Below are 22146 nucleotides of genomic sequence, written 5' to 3'. Positions count from 1 at the left end.
ATGTGTTTGTGACTTCCTTCGCAGCCGTACACATATCTGCTAAATTCTTAGTCGTAAGGGCTGATTGTGCTCTCAAATATCCCTGTTGTTCCTTTGGAGCATTCCTTATTAGTGTCTCTTTAATCAAACTTTCATGCAAATCATTTAGGTATTCCTCATCCAGAAGACGTTCAACCTCATATTTTACCTCCATGCTCGAGATCCCGGCAGTATCAATGATCATGTCGACTATTCTTGTTATCCAAAATCAAGTTCAATTCTCAACATCCGAGGAACAAAACCTAGGAATGTGGAGTTCTGCAACGGACATTACTAAATTAGCCTCTTCCCTTTTAATCGACCATGCTTATTCTTGGGGAGACACAGGTGGAGAAGTTTGCTTTCGGGGCATTTTTGAATTATGTCAGGGTCACCAATATAAAGTATTTAATGTTCAAATAACTACTGATTATATTCTAGATAAATAATAATAACAACAAGAAGAAATAGAAGAAGTGATCAACTTCATCAAATCAAACTTCAACATATGTATATTAATAAGGGAACGTTTGATCTTCTGAGGAAGGCTCATTTTTAACAAGAGTGTGTACCTATAGCTCAGTGCGTCATATAAAAAATGAAAAGGGGAGTACATATATTTGGGGTAGTAAGTCTGGAACATTTTTAGCGGGAGTTGTGTTGATCTTGACTTTCCGAACAATTTTTCACCTATCTTTATAAGCTCTTAAAATTTTTTTATTTTATTTTTGAGGATAGAAAATCTAAGTATTGAGTAAATACGTGTGAGTATACTCGTGAAAAACATAGAGTAATACAGATAATTTTTTGGAGTAATGTTATTGGAGATTTAAAAAAATCCCTATATATGCATAAATATGTAAAATAAAATAAGAATGAACTAACAATCACTTCATATCAGCCTCACTTCCCTGACAAAAGCATAGAAGTATATAATTCCAGTTACTAGCTGATCTATAATAAAAACTATGCGTGAAAATGTCTATACTTGGTTTTGGGAGGTAGACGGTGTTGTGATAAGAGAGTCTCGTTTCATAGAATAAGTAATAGTTTTTAGTATGCGGAGTGGGGGAAATTGTAGATAATCTTTTTGTGGAGCGTAGTAACCTCCTTAATGCCACGTTTATGATATAGAGTGATCAGGCCAAGTCTTTTGTGTTTGCATGGATAGCTGTCGTCATCTTTCAATGAAGAAACAATATACAAAAACCTAACTTCTACCTTTTCCAAGGACTTAATAAAATAGTTCATGGAAGGATTCTAGATTTCAGACCCGTACATTAAGATCGGGAGGACATAAAGTTTGTAAAATTTCACCATGAACAAAGGGTGACGTGTTTTGAAACATCTATTAATGATTCCCAAGTTTAAAGGAGCCTTACTTGTAATGTAATGCTTCTTAAATCTTAGATCACGAAAGATGTAAATTCCTATGTCGAAGAAAGTAAATTCATTTTATTATTGCAAAGTTTAAATATTTGCCAGCGTCTAATAACTGCGAGCAATGCCGGTTACAACTTCTAATTCTTTAATATTAGGGATATGTTAACTACTCAACAAGATATGTACATTAAGTTCAGCAAGTTAACATTTAGGAGTCTAATAAGCGATTAAAGAAGAGAAATTAACACCTTACATACAAATAGAGTATAATTTTTCATTCTAACAGAAATTAATGCTTTGACGAATGAAATAAATATATGTATCTATAAATATTTTTTTGAACTCTCATGAAACACTAAATATTCACACTTTAAACTTTTGTAAATGTTAAAAATTATATATTTACATAGAATTGCCCAAAGGTTTTCATCTCAAAAATTCAGACAACAACCAAATTTAGTAAATTGTAATGTAGATTTTTACCTGTAAACACCTAATCAATGATTGATTTCTGAGATATGGAGTCCTTTATTCTTATAATTTTTGCAAAATCTTGGGTTTACACTAAATTTAAAAAAGTTATATCATTTGAACCTGTGGTTTTTTTTTTTTTTTTTTTTAATCATAGAAATAAAAATAGGGGAATTTATTTTACTAACTTGTTTTGGATTGTGACCTATATACCTCTGATCTAAAGGATCAATTGTTTTCTTAGTCAAATATAATTTAATATCAAATAAACTGCATTTTATTTCAAAAATTTCACTTCGAAAATTAGTCTTTGATGACGTGATGAGCAATTTTTTGCTCCCCCACATGAAAGTAAAAAAAAAAGTATTTTTGTATAAAATCATAACAATTATTACACAATTGTTATATTTTGGTGTGTTGTTTTTTTTGCCTATATAGAATGCAAAAAAAAAAAAGGATTAGATCATTGTGTCTATGCAGAAAGTAATACATTAAGACAACTATGAATTTTGATAGACAGCTCGGGAGAATGAAACTATGGTAAATTAATATATTCTGTATGCAACAATCAATATAATCTACGCTAAAGTGTAGAAACACAGATACTGTAATCCCTTGAGATGCAAGTGCCACAACAAAGTAATTTTTATTAAGATATGAGCTGGTCGAAAGTTAGCAGGAGAAAACAAGTACACTTCAAGCTTCTTTTTTCTTAATTATTTCTTTTAGAGTAAATTAATAAATTGCTTTGACATCATCGATTGCATCTTATATGACAATTTACAGTAAAACCTTCAGATGCAAGAGCCATAAGATACAATTATTTTATTAAGATACGAACTGAACCAGAGTTGTTGACGGAACGCAAGAGCCACTTCAAGCTAAATTATTTATTTTGAAATGAATTATTTTGACTTACGAGCTCCGTCAAGAAACGAATAAATTCGTATGTATACTATATTATATTTTTTTCGATGGGATATTTTTACTTAATATATACATACATATTATTATTTAGGACCGCGGTCAGCCCGGTCTCATCTAGATCAGTCCTACATGTCGGTCCTAAAAGATGGTAAAATTGATCCCTTGTGAAGCCAGTAAGGTTTGTTTTTCCTTTTTTTGATATTCTGTAATATAATAGAATAAAGTATATATATAAGGATGTTTGTATTATAATGGAAAAAATTATATTTTTTGCGAGGTATGTGATCTTAATACATATTTCATATATCTTATTTAGCTTAATAAACCATCGATATTCTTAGGAAAAATTCCAAAAATAGACGGTCTTAAGAACCGGTCCTAATTATTGACGGTACTAAGGACCGATAGGACTAGTCTACGGGCTGGACTGGACTGGTCTTAAGACTGGAATGGACCAAATAAATAAAGACCAACACAGCACAACATACATTGCAATATCCATAGACATATTTCAGTCAATTCTAGGTTTTGTATTCAAATTTGAAGGATGAGTTACGACATCAAAAAATAGTTTGGAATATTGGTCTCAATTTGGGCATTCTAATAAAATACATGATTTACTCATTTTTTTTATTTATGACGATCAATTTTGGCTATTTAAATTAATTTACTACGCAAATAAGATTATTTGTTGATATAAATAAAGGATAATTCGTTGATCAATACAAATGCAATTCACAATCAATTTTAAGAAAAAAAAACAAATTCCAGTTTGTTTTTGGGTTGACCCACACGTACTCGTACATTTATTTATTGAATTGAAAAAGTTAATTCATGGATAATCATGAAACAAAAAACGGCATCAATTAGTCTAGCGAGTAAATGTGCAAAATATTTTGAAATAATTAACAAATTAATTCCTAACAATTCCATGAACTCAGAGAAAAGATAAACACTGCATCTTTGATATCGCTGGATATTTGCCAATTTACGTGGAATGACATTAAAGAGCATAGCTTTGTTTGTGTGTGAATGCATAAAACACCCTGTTTAGATATATGTGAAAATAGAATACAAGACAAAAATTGCATAGGAAGTATATAGAGCATTTTAAATAAGTAGAGCTACGACTTAATAATTCATTTATTTGATGGATAATTGCCAGGTGCATCTGAGAATCAGAGCTATGTATGATATATTTTATAAAGTCCAAGTCAAGTTGCGAGTCTATGAGCTCGAGTTCAAGTCGAATAGCTAGTTTTTTGTTTTTATTCCTGGTCGAATTAAATCTGTCTCGATTTTGAGGCCCAGTTTCACCGAATCTATTCAAACTTAAGTGTAAGTTAAATTTAAGACAGTTTAAAGGTAGTGACGTCATCATTCCTCAGTTGAAATTTAAGTTGACTTGAGTGTGTCTCCAGATAAATATCTCTTAGATCATGATAATGATAATTTGAATTAAAGATGTTTGCGAGTCTTCACGCCCGAATCTTTTGGTTTAAGTCTTAATCTTTTAATGTTAAGTTAGAATCTTGTCTAAAGTAGCAATTTAATTTTCACTCTTCTATGACTTCTTTAAAAATTGAAGAAATTTTTTCACAAATATGGCTTTCATGCAAAGATTTTGTGCACAAAACTGAGCTTTTAACTGCCAATTCGATGTAAAATATGGTGATTGACAGTTAAATAGGTCTCAATTGCTCTAGAGGTATATCTATTGCTTGTAAAAGATATATATTTTAAGATTAGCATTAGCAAGAACTTCTTTAGCTTCGTCTTAAAGTTTAGGGATTACGGTATTACTAAAATGTTTTCTATATGGTATTTTATATTGTTGGTTTAACTCTTTTATTAATTCCCTACATACTATTTCTCAAAAATTTCGGGGTTTCTCAAATTGTGGAGTTGTGGAGCAATTCCATGAAAGAGGTGCAAAAAAGAACATGAGATAGTTGCAACAGGACATTTCTTGAACATCAAAAAAGCACACCCACAAAAATTTAAATACTATATGCTATTCATTAATTTTTTATTCATTAAACCATACATAAAATAACCGGTAACGTATTTTGGATGTTTGATTATTTTTTTGAGAGTAGATAGTGGATAAAAGTTTTAATATTGCGTACCATTTTAAGTATGATGTATATTCGTAATATTATCGATAAAATCCCCCCTACGATCAAATGTTATCAATACTTAAATGTTACTGAGGGAATAAATACCATTCTTACTAGTGTATCACCGACGCGATGGTTAGAAGTAGAGGGCTTAAGGGAAAGAGGAGACTGACAAAAAATCAACAACAACAATATAAAGATGTGTAGACGAAATATGGCTCTAATCTACCTATTCAACTATCTCTATAAATCATTATGTACATGGAGAGTGAACGATTTTCACGAATATACAATAAGTGGTATTTTGGATATAAGAAAACTATACTCATAATAATTTAAAAATTGTTATCATTTAAATTCTCATTGTCACTCGCAATCTTAGGTTCAAAAATGGTCCTATCCATTTCTAATCAAATATTTGAAGAACTGTTAGAATCCTCGTCATCCCTTTTCTGATGCACTTCATCTTCTTAAATCATGAAACTGTATGCATAGTGCGGATATCAAAAGTATCGACAATATCATTCTTCCTAAGCTTAGCTAATATTACAATATTCAAACAAGTTATCGAATAAATTTGAAATAAGCTACAACCCATAGATTCTAAAATTGGTTTTTATTATAAATAGAGTAAGATGTTAAAAACCCATGACAGGAATCACGAAACTCGGAATAACAGGGTATTATAGTTTTATCCATTACCCCTTTACCTTAACTGAATTTATATACCAATTATAGCGAATTACTAATATAAAGCCCTTTCACTCCTTTATTCCTCTGTTTCGTTCTCTTTAAGAAAACATATAGAGCAGTAGTTCTCAAACTGTACTACGGGAGCTCCTGTTTGTGGTTAGTAGAAGAACTTCATAACAGGTTACGCCTCTACTATTGTAATTTCAGTTAAGTCAATCATAGTGGTGGTGGTACTTGGAGATATTGATATCTCCACAATATAAAAGTTAAAGAACCACTGATACTAGGAATTTTGTATTTTATTTTGTTAAACGAATTTTTTAATACTACAAGTTTATTTAATATCCAAAAAAATATTTAACATTTATGAAAGCAGAATTCAAATGTATTGAAACATCAACTGTACAATACATGCGGTCCGTCATGACAAAAGCAAGTTGAATTTATTATTCTCAAAATTGAGTGTGGATTAGGTACATTTGTATTCTTCAACAAATTATTATTAATTTTGATCAACAAGATATTCTTATTACCCCTTTGGATGGCCAAACAATTAAACATTAAAATTATATTATTTAAACACAAATGTTTTTCGATAATTATAATTAGGATTAAACCCACACTCATGCGGCCTTAGCTTATCTAGGTTTATTCTACCTCTGCACCTTAACCTAACCTAGATCTATTACTAGTAAGGAAAAAATAAATCTCAAAATTCTAACCCACATGAAAATAAAAATTATTATTAGGTAATATCCTCTTTTACAACTTCAATGTAACACTCGATATAAGTTATAAGAATCAAAAACTAAAAGGCATTCATTGTCAGTTTTGAAAACTGATAGTTTTATTAACTTAAGTTTTCCAAACTAAAAGAATTTTCTCTTTTAGCTTGACAAACTAATATTTTATATAAATTATTAATCTATCAGAGAACTTAAATTTTTCTTTGACTTCCAAAGTTAATATTTTCTATAAACTCCCCTAATAATAACCTCCCCTTACTAAACATTTACAATTAAAATATCTGAAATTGATCATCACAATAAAAAAATTAGAAATTGAAAGATTTGATTTGAAAAGTCATATCGTTAAAGGTTTTAAACTATACCTAAAGTTCTTGGGTATCTTAATTCATCCCAGTAATATGAATGCAATACCAATGAGTGACTTAAATATGTCTATGAATAATTGGCATGTAAATAGTTTGGGATTTCTTTATTTTGATCAAGATTGTTTTCATGCTGATGCACCTTACAATACTAATATATGTATATTCATTTGTCAAGCAAAATTTGAGTTTGAAAATATTTGAATCCAATATTTTATAAAAACTCCAGGAATAGTAATTGAACTGCTTTTCAAACCACACATCATAAATTCATCACAAATTTATATGACGGATTTTAAAGTACATTTTTGTAAAAAAAATAATTGAAACAAATAAAAATAAATAAAAGTGTTGAAAGACATATGCAACTTCTTTTGAGTGAAATATCAAAATGAAGCTATCAAAAATAAAATAGTAAGTGATTTTTTTTCTTTTTCTTTTTTTGTGAAAGTCATAAAACTAAGAAATTTAATTTCATGAATCTCTAAACTCCTAGAAAAGAGTTTATAGAATATTTTAATTCCTTCGTATTTGGTAGGAATTTTTTGTTCTAAATACCTATTGGTTACAAATGTATACTTATAAGAATATATCATTCAAATACCTAGAACTGGTATATATTGTTACATAATATACATATATTCCTCGTTGAAAAGACACTCAATTTAGTATTGAACTTCTCTAGTAGAAAATCCTTAGTAGTAGCAATTAAGCTATATTCGGTTTACCCTTGATTGAAAATCCAATTTGATTATCCAAAAGTTATTTTGCAGATTTGTTTCTGATAATTTAAGAAAACGGTGACCTGCTACTACAAGAGTGAAGTGGCTGATCTCTTCCACCACGTACTTTTGTTTGCTTGATCTTGATCACCAGAAGGAGGCATGACTAACGATTAGTGTCACCAATGTTAAGATTTAAATATCTTTATTACAACTGAATATAGTTTTCATTCCTTTTGTCAAAAGGAAAGAAGAATTTACATAACTACAAAAATAAAAACCAAGATTATCAAGATCAAAAGAATATCTACATAGGTACACACATGAAATGCCTTTATAATATTGTATTATTAAGGTTTGTCATAGCCTGAATATGAAATTTCATCTTTTTACATGAGTATTTTCCTTTTACATCTTTTCTAAGTATCATTTATTTATGAATATAATTTAACTTATCTTGCTTGAATGACATTAAACAGCGATTGACAAGGATTTAACTTTAAGCCCTATTGACGTCATCACTTAGTTATTCTAAGGTGTTTTTTTGTATACTCCAACCATATAGGTATATACAAAAGGTTTTCTTTTCTTACATAATGGAATTGCAAAACAATAAGTATAGTTTCAATGGAAAAATATGAAAGAAATGGCTGCCACACCTTTTTAAGAGTTATCTTTGTTTCAGGTCATTCAATTGAATATTTCAATACATAAATATAAGTAGGTATAAAGACGAAGGCTTTGCATATTTATGCTGTTTCCGGGTGCCATTTATGATAATAAACATTTAATTGCTATGAGTCATATCTTTATTTTTTTGAAAAAAAAGGACTATCTTTGTACAACAATCGGAGCTATAAAACAAAGTGACAAAATGTGTACGAGGTGTGTGGAAGAAGTAAGGTGACCTTTTATTTTTATGAAAAAATATTCATTTATTCATCAATATTTAAGTTATGCCCTTCAAAGTAATCCTTCTCAGTACAATAGACTTGTGCCAACGCTTTTCATAATCCTTGAAGCACTTATCATAGCCTTGAGCTCTTCTCGCATTGCAGTCTTTACCTCCTCAACTGCTGAAAATCTCTGTCTTCATTTTTGAGGACAAGAAAAGTAAACATGGTGCTAAATCCTGTGAGTATAGTGGCGGAATCATAATTGTGGTACTATTTTTGGCCAAAAAATGTGACAATTCTTTTGGTCAAAATTAAGCAGTTTAGAAACGAACTTCGCTGAAGCTCGTCTCATGTTCGAAACGTACGAAAAAATTTAATAACATGCGCCAACTGATATGTCAATATCCTCAGCAACTTCTTTCATAGTGATTTGAAGGTTTCTTAAAACAATTTTCTTTACTACTTCAACATTTTATTTGTTGTTGACGTGTTTGGGCGTCAGAGCGAGGCTTGTCATTAGCATTTTTCCGATCATCTTGGAAGAGTTTCTACCACTTGGTAACATTTTGTTCACTCAGAACAGTTTCATTGTATGACATTGTCAACATCTAAAGTGTTTTGGAGCACATGATTAAAAAGTTATTCTAGTAGCGAACTTAACATGGACATTATTGTATCACGTGGTTATCGTTTAGCTTTCTGTATAATGTAATTCGTAGTATCAGTCATTAGTTTTTTGAAGTACTACGGTCAATCTTCTTTGTATCTCTCAACGAAAAAAAAAAAGAAAGAAATTCACTGGCTGTTGTTGTTAGCTAACTGCGCACTATTAAATCCAATAGGACATGATCAAAATAAAATAAAATATTACCTGCAAGGTGGTGTAACAGTCTGTAGCTTGGGGACGTATTTTTTTTTTTTCACAGGGACTTCTATATGAGTAACTACGTATGTTATTTGTATTAAGTAATATTAGGGAGTTGTATTATTTCACCACAAGACGGCGCCACTCTCTGGCGCTTTATTAAGTAACCAATATAAGTTAACAACCCTCATACTCTATTCTTGAACTATTCTGGAATTTGTTTTGTATTTAGCAAGATATAATTTGAAAAGCACAAATAATGGAGAGAAGAGTACATTCTGTCAAAAGGTACTGGGAAATGTTAAATAAAACACAAATTTAACATTTAATCATTAAAATTTATTTTGTCGCTTTCAAAGTAATCACCATTAGATGCAATACATATATGCCAACTTTTTTTCCAGACCTCAAAACATTTTTTATAGGCACTTTTTGGCATGGCCTTTAGCTCATTCCAAGAATTTTGTTTTATGGATTCAATAGACTCAAAACGGGTTCCACGGAGTGGCAATTTAAGTTTAGGGGGGGGGAAGTTAAACAAAGCTAAACCAGGGTAATATGGTGGTTGATCGATGACATTTATTGCGTCTTTGGCTTTGAATTCACACAGAATCGTGACTCTGTGCGTTGGCGCGTTATTGTTGCGTAAAATAAACGAGTTGTTCTTCCATAATTCTGGCCTTTTTTGAATGATTTTCTAATGCAGATGCCTTAGTACACCCAAATAATCCTCCTTATTGAACGTTTGTCCCTTTGGAAAGAATGCACAAATTCGGTCGTTCTGGACGAAGGTTATCCAGAACGTGGCATGTCTTCGACAATCTCACGGTCCTCCTTGAAAGTTTTGTACCACTCATATGCATTGATTTTTTGATAAAACTGATTCGCCAAAAACATTTTCAGATCGTCAGCACATGAAATTTCGTTCGCAACATAAAATTTAAGGCAATCACTTTGTTCAATAATTCCTTTCATTTTAAAAAATCGTGGAGCACTAGTGAGGTACACTGACTTATCAAGCTCTTGCAAGCAAACTGGTCTACAGATCACGCTCATACTTGGCATCATAATGAGAGATAGTGCTGCTGACCTTGATTTAAAACGTTTTAAATCTCATCAGTGCTAGTAATTTAAATTAACAATTCCTGGTATTTTTTTGACAGAATGTACAATTAACAACTGACTTAAAATCCATAGGAGCTGTTTTTGTTTACGGTGATACCAATATATACACAGCGTAGGGATAGTTTTCTTCTTCTCATGAAAAAAAAAAATGGAATTTCACAATAAAACCTTGATTTTTTAGGCCATATTGAGTCATAGTTTTCATATAAGTAAGTAAATTAATTGCTTAGAGATGTATTCCCATTTTAAATGCTATGCATTGCTAATAATCCAATAGTATTTCAATAAAAGTTCTTCTTATAAAAGGATCATAAATAGAATAGCAAACAAAAATATGCGTGAAGAACCTATTAAAAATATTCTAAACCTTGAGCTTGGTAATTTAAAGATTGAGCCTAGGACTTCAAAAGGTAAGCTAATTTTATAAATTCATTTTAAATAACAGTTTTTAATAGTAAGGTGGTCAGACTTAACCGCCTTCGGAAATGTGCCCACTTTAATTGGCGTTTATGGATTAGTCATTTAGGTTGATAATGACGCCATGCATTAAACAATTCCTTTTAAAAGTTTTTATTGATCCTATTTACATAGTTCCGCTCTAAGTATCTTGGCTCTGACCAAAGGGAGAAAATAGTTGTTTCTTAGGGGCTACTTCAAGAATTCCTATAACAAGGAAGATTTTACATCATTTGTAGCACATACAATCATTGGCTTTAATTCTTACTACTCATTGTCATTAGAAGATTGAATAAATAACGTCTGAAAGCATTTGGGTCTTCCATGTGCTACCTTTTTTTAGTATTTTGGAACACAAACAGTTTCAAATAATATCAATTATATATTATTAATAGCTTGGGGTTACGCTTGTGTATTTTAGAAGGGAACATTCCTTTAAAACTGAAACTTTGGGATGTTTGGGCTTAGTAAAACCCGACTTTTTTACTTCACCAATCATAATTCAATAACTAATATTTTTGAGTAACGTTTTTATGTTTTAGTTGAATTACAATTAAAGATCTAAATACTTTATGAAAATAATCTGAAGAGATAATAAGAGCCTTTTTCTTTCGATTTTTGGAATCAAGGGCTAAAACTTTACGTAGTACATATTTTTTGCATCTTAAGATTTAAAAAATGTATAATTTGTTATATCAATATTATTAAATTAGTCAACAAGTTTTTGCTCTTTGATTAAGATGGTGAGATCTTAAATATTTTTACCTTAAAAACATAATAATGGTCTTTAGAACACATCATCTCAATACGAGGTATTGTAAATGAAAATTTTATTAAACATAAATCTGGTACAAAAGCAAAAAAATAATAGAAATTATACCCAGATATTTTCTTTCAAAGAGTTTCGAAGAGTCGTATTCTCTAAACCATAAATGGCGTTGTGTAATTCAGACTATATAAATTAAATATAGATTTAATTTATATTTATAGGTAGCTATTAGTTATATGTTGTAAATAAGTGTGCTATGGATAAAGAAAATATTTGGAATATAAGATGAACTAGATGAATAATCAATTAAACGGGTCAAGATCTATCTATTGCTAATATAAGATGAACTAGATGAATAATCAATTAAACGGGTCAAGATCTATCTATTGCTAATACATTCATAAGTTTCGGAAAAGAAAATAAATGATGTACTCGTAGCCAAGGAACGACAATACACTTAACATCTCACTCCAATGTTACACTTTACACTTATGACAGTAACTTTTCACAAGTCTAATTAATAAACTATCACTGCTAGTGGCTATGCTCTCCCCTATATAATAATAATTTAGACTTGAAGTGTTTAGGAACTGTGATTGCAGGGTCCAAAGAGAACGTCTAAAATTTGTGAATTAAACTTCTAAATTAGTTAACTTAATAAGTTTCCTAAATTAATACAGATAAACATTTAGAAAATAACTTTATGGATTCTTAATATAAGCCTTAAATTATATATAAGTTTTGTTTACATCAATTATAATAATTTTGTGGGAGGGTTAGGAGTCGATACAAATTTTCCGACTCCGCAGCTCTAATTATAACTTTGCATTTAGATATCCCCAATATCGATATCTATTAAAAATAAAGTACCTTTAAGTTATACCGAATATAAATAAAGGTTATAGCCGAATAGTTTTTTGAAACAATCTAAAAAACGTAAATAATTAAAACATAGCTACATCAATTAACTATGTTTTTTTTTAGATCTTCTATTAAATATATTCGCAAGGAACTAAAACATTAACATAACAATTAAGACAAATAAATCAGAAAAATTATATTATTAATATAATACCATTTAAAAACATAATGGATACTCTATTTTGAGTAGCTTCCATGAAGAGACCCAACAGAACCTTTTATTCAGAAAGGAGGAAATACCTTCAGTGATAGGTGATTTTTTTTTTTTTTTTTTTTTGCGAGCAACATAAAAGGTCCTTTGGACTTCATTCGCTATTATTGCCTCTATGTAGTGATTTGCCTTTCCATCAGAAGGATTGACTATCAGCCAGTTCCCTTGGCAGTATTTCGTTTCGCATTCTTCCAGAATGATCTAGTACAATTTAAGTACGAACACTTTCGCAGTTATATAGCAGATATTCCGTTATTTCTATCACCTTATGACAAAACATCGCCAACTTATATATCAGCAACTTCTCAACAGCTGTGCTTAAGGGATTTTATGGATCACTAAGGAATCAATTTCAGAATACGACAATTATCCTATATTGTTTCTTTATTACACTTTAAATTTGGCTTTGATTAGACTATAATCTAGGTAATTATATATTTTTCCTTTATTGCTATGTAATTCTCATGAATATGCATATTGAATGTCATAGAGGATTTAAATTAAATAATACCATATAAATATGCAAAATATTATTCGAAATCACCCTTAAAATATCTACAATATTCAAAGAAATATCTGATTAAAGGTCGTTGCATTAACATTTTTCTTAAATTTAAAGTACCACTTATTTTATTAATATTTGCTTTTATTACACAAAGTTTTCTAGTGAGGAAACGGATATGCTAGTAAGACGTTTTCATCCTTGTGTAAATATTTGCGAGACACAAATCTTTTGATAAAATAATTTAAAGCATTTTTTTATATCATACAATACATATATTTTTTATTTTTTATCTTATTATTGTTAAAGAGATACAAATTTAAGATTGGATGGTTGTGAAATCTAAAGTTAGAATACTCTGACGTACTTTTTTGTATCTGAGCAGATGGTGTTTCCTATATTTGAAGGATTTAGTCTTCGTATATTATAAAAAAACTAAAAAACATCTCTTTATAATGTCTTTTTATGTAAATTCTTCTCCTTTGGTTACATTTATTCAAAACATATGCCTACCATATGTTTGTGCATCAAGATGTCACTTTAAAATATGTAAATTGAACACCATTAATTTCTCTCGCACAATTTAAAATGAAATTGACATTACAATTAGACTTACATAATATAGGTGTACATAGTTTAACTATTGAAAGGCAATGGGTAAACTAAAAAATATATAATATCTGCAAGGTGATGTGACTCACTGCGCTAGGTCAAATAAAAGTACGGATTGCTTAAGGGTGCCAGTGTCACGTAAGTTGTGTGCCGCCGGTGTATTCTTTAGCTATACTAGCTTATAAGATTTATTTATATTTAATATTAACAACTTATACTTATATTAATAATATTTCATCTTTACAAATTGCAAGTTGAAAATTAGTAATTATTATAATTTATACTAATGACATCGTCTTATGGTGTCTCTGGGTGCTCGAGAGGAGGATCATTTCAATTCCTTTCATATAAAAGTACATGTCTTAAATGTTAGATTTCTCTGAGACAAGAAGACGTTAATGTTTCACCATGGAGGTCATTCCCATACTCTGTGTTATCTGAAAAACACTACAAGCCAGAAGATTTCCGAGTGCCAAGGCAAACTCTAGCTTCCGTGGGAGGAAAAGTATATCGGCGAAACAAGATGCAGTCCAATCCCTTTTTTCTTTGTCACAAGTGAGTAATAATCCAGTTGAAGATAAAATTGATCAACATTGAAAATGGGGCAAGTTTAAGGTCTTCAAATCTTCTTAAGTAATTTAAATTTATAAGCCCATACAAGGGTTGCATAATTATCGATAACAACAGCATGATCATGAATCATGATCAATACTTAGATATGTTAGTAGAGGAGGTACAGACTGAGAGCATCAACGACGGTATTTTAAGTCCCAGACAAGACGGAGATGACCATTCAGATCCATTTATCACATATGATCAATATGTTCAAACTGCCGGACCAAAAAAAAAAGAACTCCTTCGACCTATGTTCTCGATTCAAAACTTTGTTAATAATCCATCAGGTAGGTAAATAAAATATTTCATATCCTGGGAAATTCTAAAGAAGGATACTAAAGTTGTATTTTAAATCAACATCTGTGTTTTTTTAAATAAAAATGGTAAAACGCATTATTTGTTTTTTAACTTTATTCACATTTTTTAAGAGGAATTTTTCACTGTTCAAATATTAATGACCTATCCCATAGACCTGTGTGAATTTGACTGTAAACAATTCAATTTATTTCAACAATCCCCTACTACAGAGGACTGAGTAACTTCAGTTACTTCAAATGCTTGTATTTCTCTCTTGGACCGATTGTTGATGATCTAAACCAGAAAATGAGTACTTAACTCGAGAGAACGAGTTAAGTACTCACATTGGTGAAGTTACGCAGAACAAGGATGATAATGAGATTGGCATTACCTTTAAAATACACCGTACATTAGTCGAAAAAGTCTTTAAAACATGGTTGACCTTTATGTATTATCAATTTAGGGAAATTTATTTGTTGTTGACCAATGGCATCATAGATCTCTACGTGCCTGATAACTTTAAGTCGAAATTACCAAATACAAGAATGATTTTGGATGCCACTGAGGTCAAAATCAACAAACCAAGTAATGTTGTAGATTAAAAAGCAACCTGGATTTCCTACAAGAACAGTAATACGGTAAAAGTTATGATAGGAATTAGTTCGAGAGGTATGGTCACCTACATAATATCCTCTGCGTATTGTGGCTCCTGTGGTGATTGCCAAACAATCGAAATATCAGACCCATTAAGGAAAAAACGAATGACGTTAGGAGATGCAATCATGGGATTATGGTGCAGGACTTTTTTGTCAATCAAAATCTTTGTTTAAGTGAACACTCTAACGCCAATGGGAGGGATTAATCAACTTCTGAGGAGAAACAGTCATTAATGACAAAAAAATTGCTTTTAAAAGAATACATGTTGAGAGCTATTTAGCAACCGTATTTTGGAGCAAAATAATTGTGATTAGTAAAATATTTATAGAACCAATATTACATTAGAGAATAGATAGTTTACAAAATATAAATAAAAAAATGAATATATTAAGTAATGCCTCAAAGATTTTTTTTTATAAAAATAAGGTCTCTTGATGGCATAATTTATCATCATGAACTTTCCTCGTATTGAAGTTAGTATGGAAGTGTCTATAAGTAAAATTCCCTGAAATCAAGTTTATTAAACTTACTGAAATTAAATAAGTTTGTAAAACAATAATTTTAATAAGAAACAGTGTGATAGAAAATATCTATATATTTATTCTCAGGTATTATATAGATATAGCAGGAGAAAAAAAATATGTAAGGATATGGAAACATAGAGCAAAAAGGAACGGTTACATCTTTTTGATTTAATCTTCCTATGAAGTTGTGAAATAATACTCAACCCCTTAGATGAAATTACCCAACTTAGAAAATTATACAACTATTACCACCTACACTAAGGAAATCAAAATGTTTAGTTAGAGTTGATTTGATATGTATTTAACATACACAATGATCATTATAAAATTTGATGAGAGGAGAACGTATATCATCATTAAAGAATTTATTCTTAAATAGAATTTCTTCAATAAAAGTATCGTCATATGTGAAGGAAATCAAATAGAAATGTTGATTACCTTACTCCTCGTAGCTGACCCTGAATTTGCTAGTAATAATTGTGTTTTATTTTCAACTTAATATCGCGACCACGAATCTCCAAAAATGGAAATTCAGATCCTGGGAAAATTTTATCATAACGTCCTGAATAAGGAAATTTCACCTCGATGAGTGAGTCCTCTTCCACACGTACACTGGGAGTTGCAGCCAAAAGGGATATTCTGAATTTTAAAAAAACTACATTTGTTGACTTTTTTTTTTAAATTTGTAAAAAAAATTACGGGAAGACTCATGCGTCTTCCCATGAGAAATAGCAGCAGATATATATTTTTTTTTTTTGGCTTACAGATTGACTTTACCAGTGTGGTAGGTATTGCCCATGACATGACTTACATATAACCAAATCTGGAGGCATTCAATTTCCATTTCCGTTCTATTTTCCATGCCCCGAAGACGATGTTTGTAATTGAGTATGTTTCTCAATTGTTATGATGATATCCTGATCAGATGATTTGATACAATCCTTCACCTAATAATAGGTAAAGGGTTGTACCAAATAATCGTGATAGAGGATGGCTGTTCTTGTTATAACGCATGAATTTAGTTTTTCTCTATCGCCCTAAGGTTCTTCGGAAAACTGGTATTAAAATCACTGTTTCAAGTTTAAAACGGGTGTTTTTGTTGAGATGCTCAAAAGTAGCTCTAAGATAAAAAAATCCAGAAAGTGTAAAAATATCTTATTTGATATCTCAAAGGCTGAACTATATTTTTTAAACCTATATGCATATAAAGCCCTCTGTATAATTGTAAGGTAATAATGATGGAATTGTGCTCATATTATGTTTGTCCGTCAAGCCTTGAGTCTTTTCTAGTATGATCATATGTCATAGACCGGTTTGATTTTAATCTGTTTTTGAATTTCGATTACGGATAGGGTGGAAAAGTTGCCTTGGAGTAAGAAAATAAGGTGTACAACATTTTATCGCTCTACGATTTCATGTTCAGTTAGCACATTTTGTTCAAAGTTTTGAAAAAATGATAAGTTTACCTAATTACCATATTTTATAATAAACGTATATATCATATTCTTTTGTTAGATGTTAGTACAGTCTACATATAGTATTTACTAAACTTTTTCCTAAAATGATAGTTTATTCCGCAAAAAGGGAAAATTCATACCAATTTTTTGATGACTCGCGTATAGTGCGTAGTTGTTTTAATGCACTTCAATGAATAATTTAAATAGTAATTGATAAAAATTTTTATTAATTTACATTCACTTGTGAAATTTGAATACACAGATAACAAAATATATAATTTTGGTATATATCTATTTAATGACTTGCATCTAATATATAATAAATTTCATATATAAATATGAGTTTTTATCATTATTTCTTCAATAACCTAAAAAATTTAATTAAGAGCACGACTAACTAATTTTGAAGCAAAACAATTGATTTACATTCTCATTACGTATATAAGAAATCAACACAGTTTTTCTTTGTTATTTTGCTTGGGCTTTGGTTGATCCCACAAAGAAACTGCGATAAATATGTTTATTCTCAATTCTAAACTGAGTTTCAGTTCATTTTAAAAGTTGTAAGTGCTACATTGTCAGAAAAAAAAACATCAACTTACAAGGGGCAAAACTGTTTGTCCCCTCGCAGGTCAGCCGGAAGATTTGCCATCAAATGTGCTTCCAACCATCGGGGATATATTAAGAAGTCATTTGTGGTATCGAATGCAACTAAAGACAACGCTGAAGAATCCGTCACATAAACTCATTTCTAAAACACTTATTTTGAAACTTACCTGTATATGGGAATCATCATCGATACCTATCGTCTCTGAAACAAGAATATTTCAAAAGATTGACAACCTCCATTATCAATATAAAAACCTACTTAAAGTGAGCAAGGACAGAAGAAATTGGGCTAAATTTCAAAAAAAGTAAATACTCTTTAAAAATATATTTAACCAATTATTCGATATTGCTTCTTGCAAATGTAATGATTTCGAAAAATGCGAATGTGAAAAAAGAATAACTTTGGATGGTAAAACTTCAGGACCCACAAGTCTAAGTGGAGAAATAGGAAAACAGGTGTGATAAGCTCAAAATTGTTAAATACAAACCCATCAATTCCAACTTTTTTAATAACATCCCTAATATTAATGACTTAAGTAATTACAAACAATACCTATTAGATATTTGCAAAGTAGTATCTATAGGTACTTGTATCAACTCACTGTCCAATAGACTATCACGGGGAAATTGCACTTTCTATATGGGTTACTACTGCCAATAACATTTTAAGGCTTTATGTTTCTACAAAAATCCATTTAAAAACCTGAAAGAAATTGACATTTTTATAAAGAATGTATATGGTCCAATGAATGAGAAGAAAGAAAATGACACAGAAGCGCCAATGACAATTCACTTGACAAACAAATATATACAAGAAATAATTATATCAAAAGGAAAATATGAAAATATTTCCGATATACCATCCCACACACAGGTGGTAGAGTGTATGATAAAATTAGTTTCAAAATCATCAGAGAGCGTAAATGGAGGAAATAATATAAATTGATTTGTAAAAGCAACTTTAGCATCAGGGAAAAAATGCCTTTGTTTGAAACTTAGGCTCAATATAAATTTTGAAAATTATTTAATACTACCTTTATATGTATGTTTTTTTATTGTTTTTGTTTAAAAGTGTATAGGAATATAATTAGGAATAACAAATAAATCATTTGTCACCCTTTATTTTAAATGAATCAATTTTTTAGGTTATTGAAGATAGGATGATAAAAGCGCATTTATATGAAATTTATTACATTTTAGGTGCAAGTCATTAAATACGTATTTACCAAAATTATATATTTTGCTATCTTTCTATTCAAATTTCACGAGTGAATGTAAGGAAATTAACTTTTTAATGAACTACTATTTAAATTATTCATTGAAATACATCAAAACAGGAGCGCGTTATACGCGAGTCATCAAAAAAATTGCTATGATTTTTCCCTTTTTGCGGACTAAAATATTATTTTAAGAAAAAATTTATAAAATACTATACGTAGATTGTACTAACATCTAACAATTGCATTTTTTTAAAATCTGATATAAGTATTTACCAAAAAATATAGCCAAAATAAGGTTAAATTATTATTTTTTTCAAAAACTTTGAACAAAATTTGCCAACTGAACATGAAATCGTAGAGCGATGAAATTTTGTACACCTTATTTTCATAACCCAAGGCAACTTTTCCACCCTATTCATAATCTAAATTCTAAAAAAAAGTTAACAATCAAACTGGTCTAATGTCTAATGATAATTACGAATAGGAGATGTGTTCAGCAATTCTTCTATTCGAATCATTGCCGTGTTTATTCATATTTGTTTTTCTTATTATACTAATTTTATTACTTATTTTTTCTCTGGTCCAAATTCATGAAATAGTTGGATACTGTTAGTGTAAACATTAAAATTTTGAGGCAAAATTTCCTAAGGCAAAATAGTAGAGTGATTGATGTATTTATAACTATATTTTTCATTGTTTTGGTCAACTTCCTTTCAGCTTCAAAAAAATTCCCTTGTTTTTGATCAACGTAAGCACTCTATGTATTTTACTCCATGATTGGAACTCATTGCCCTGGTTGTTTATACTTATTGATGTTGACAACACGGGTTGGTATCTAAAGATTGTTGTATAGGACCACTTTAAGTCCAATTTGGACGGAACGTCATAATTGTGGAACTATTGCACCCCTAATTTGAGGTAAATGTAATCAATCAAAAATATTATGAAATACTTCTTCATATGTGAGTAAGACCTAAATCGAAATCCTTATTAATTATCCTGGATATTGTAGCATCATTTATTACTGACCTGATGTTTGGAACACATTCATTCATATGTAAGTTGAAAAATAAACATTTCTTAATTAGTAAAAAACATCATCATTTGAACCCTTGAATGGACTTGGGTAATTAGAACTTGAGAACTCTCCTTCAGTCAGCCAGAACAAAATAAATAAAACGAGTAGCTAACACAAATAATATGTGGTCCACTAATGAGTGTTTATTAATAGCTTTCTCTGGAAAATTATCTTGTACAAAACGAATTAGGATATTATGGCTATTTGTAATGAAGGGTCGAATAGAATTACATAGATGGATAGAAAGTGTCTTGTGTCTATAAATAGTTTCTTAGCCTTTCCATATACACAAATATGTTGTACTTTTACGTTACATTTTATTAAATTAGATACGAGGAATGGCATAGGCAGGAATTACTCCGTTTTTTATCTTTAATTCTACTCAGAATCCAAAAAAAACTTACATTTATTACTCCTCAGCCTTACTCTCCGTCATTCATGAGCAATCATACTCGTGGTTACACTTTATACTTATATATTATCTCTTCAAGAAGAAAAGAATAATGATAACAGCTTTGGAAAAGAAATAACATTGTCCAAGTTGCTAACAACATCAAAAATTTCACGCTAAAAATGCTAAGGATTTACAATCCTACAAATAAGTTGGGAAAAAGTGATTTTTGTATTTCTTTTTTTTATGCCCTATCTTTAACTAAGTATTTCTTGTTAATTAGATCAAACGATAAGATGTTGTAAATGTGTTAGTGTATAATACAAACGCTTTTGGACAGTATTGCACTTGGATGTTTCAGTAGTGCTTCAAGTATAGAGGTCTCAAATGAAGAAATTTGCCATATTTTACATTTTTACTATCTGAAAGGGAAAAACGGGTAAAAAGCACAAATCAAATTTACAATTCGTTCGTTCATTCTTTTGGTTCGTTTTGCACAGCAAAGGTGCCTGCTATTTTTTATTTTTTTTATCACAATTTGCCCTCTACTGTGAACAACTTGACCGTTTGAAGTTGGAGATCGAACAGAAGCTGTCATCATTGGTGAATAGGAGATAGCAAGACATCATCGTGATAACGCCAAGTTGTGCATATCTTTGATGACGCGCCAGAAGCTTTGGAAGCTCGGATGGGAAGTTATTATACATCCATACAACAGTCCAAACCTGGAAACAAGTAACTACCACCTGTTCCTGTCTATGGGCAACGCAGTTGGAGTTACAAATTTGGCCTCAATAGAGGCATGTGAAAATGGGTTGTCTGAGCTTCTTTTTTTTTTGCCAATAGGAACAAGGCTTCTACGAACGGGACATTATGAAGTTGGATTCTTATTGACAACCAGATATCAAACAAAACGGGGCATACTTGGCTTAAATCGGATGATTGCAACACTTGTTATAAAGCATTGAAATAAAGTGAAAAATACAAAATTATTTTTCCATAACCTATTGTTATATATCCCATCCCACGCATTAATATAGAAATTGTATATTTTATGCTTAGGAATGAGAATATTGGATAAATTTAGGTGAGTGTAAGTTTTTTTTTAAGTATGTGAAAAATATGAAGGCTCCTATTAATTATCACTTTTTTTTAAATTCTATAGTATAAGCAAGCAAGGAGCATTATAGTTTATTGTGGTCTCACTAGTGGTAAATAGATGACATTGGACGAGTGCGAGACAAGTTTGCGAGTTGCAACCTGAAACAGTGTTTTATTTTATTTTGGAAAGCTGTTATCATCGTTATTTTATTCTTGTAGATAAAAAATCTATATATAAACCAGTCCCTAGTGCATGAAAAGGGAAGTCAAATACTGAGGATTTGTTGCAAAGTTATAAGCCCTTGTTGGACTCGGAGTAGAATTGAGGATCGACATTGTAATAATTCCTGTATATATCATTGTTAAATACGTAGAGGGATTTATAATTATTTAAT

General features: G+C 30.3%; 1 pseudogene; it reads left to right on the top strand.

The window, feature by feature from the left end:
• The first annotated feature begins 221 nt into the window (after positions 1 to 221).
• Positions 222 to 22146, top strand: part of LOC121115946 (S-methyl-5'-thioadenosine phosphorylase-like) — a 44535-nt pseudogene continuing 22610 nt past the window's right edge.

This window comes from Lepeophtheirus salmonis, chromosome 1 (genome assembly GCF_016086655.4).
Source record: "Lepeophtheirus salmonis chromosome 1, UVic_Lsal_1.4, whole genome shotgun sequence".
Classification (NCBI taxonomy): Eukaryota; Metazoa; Arthropoda; class Copepoda; order Siphonostomatoida; family Caligidae; genus Lepeophtheirus; species Lepeophtheirus salmonis.
Note: the sequence above shows the minus strand (reverse complement) of the source record. Positions and strands in the feature narration are given on the sequence as shown.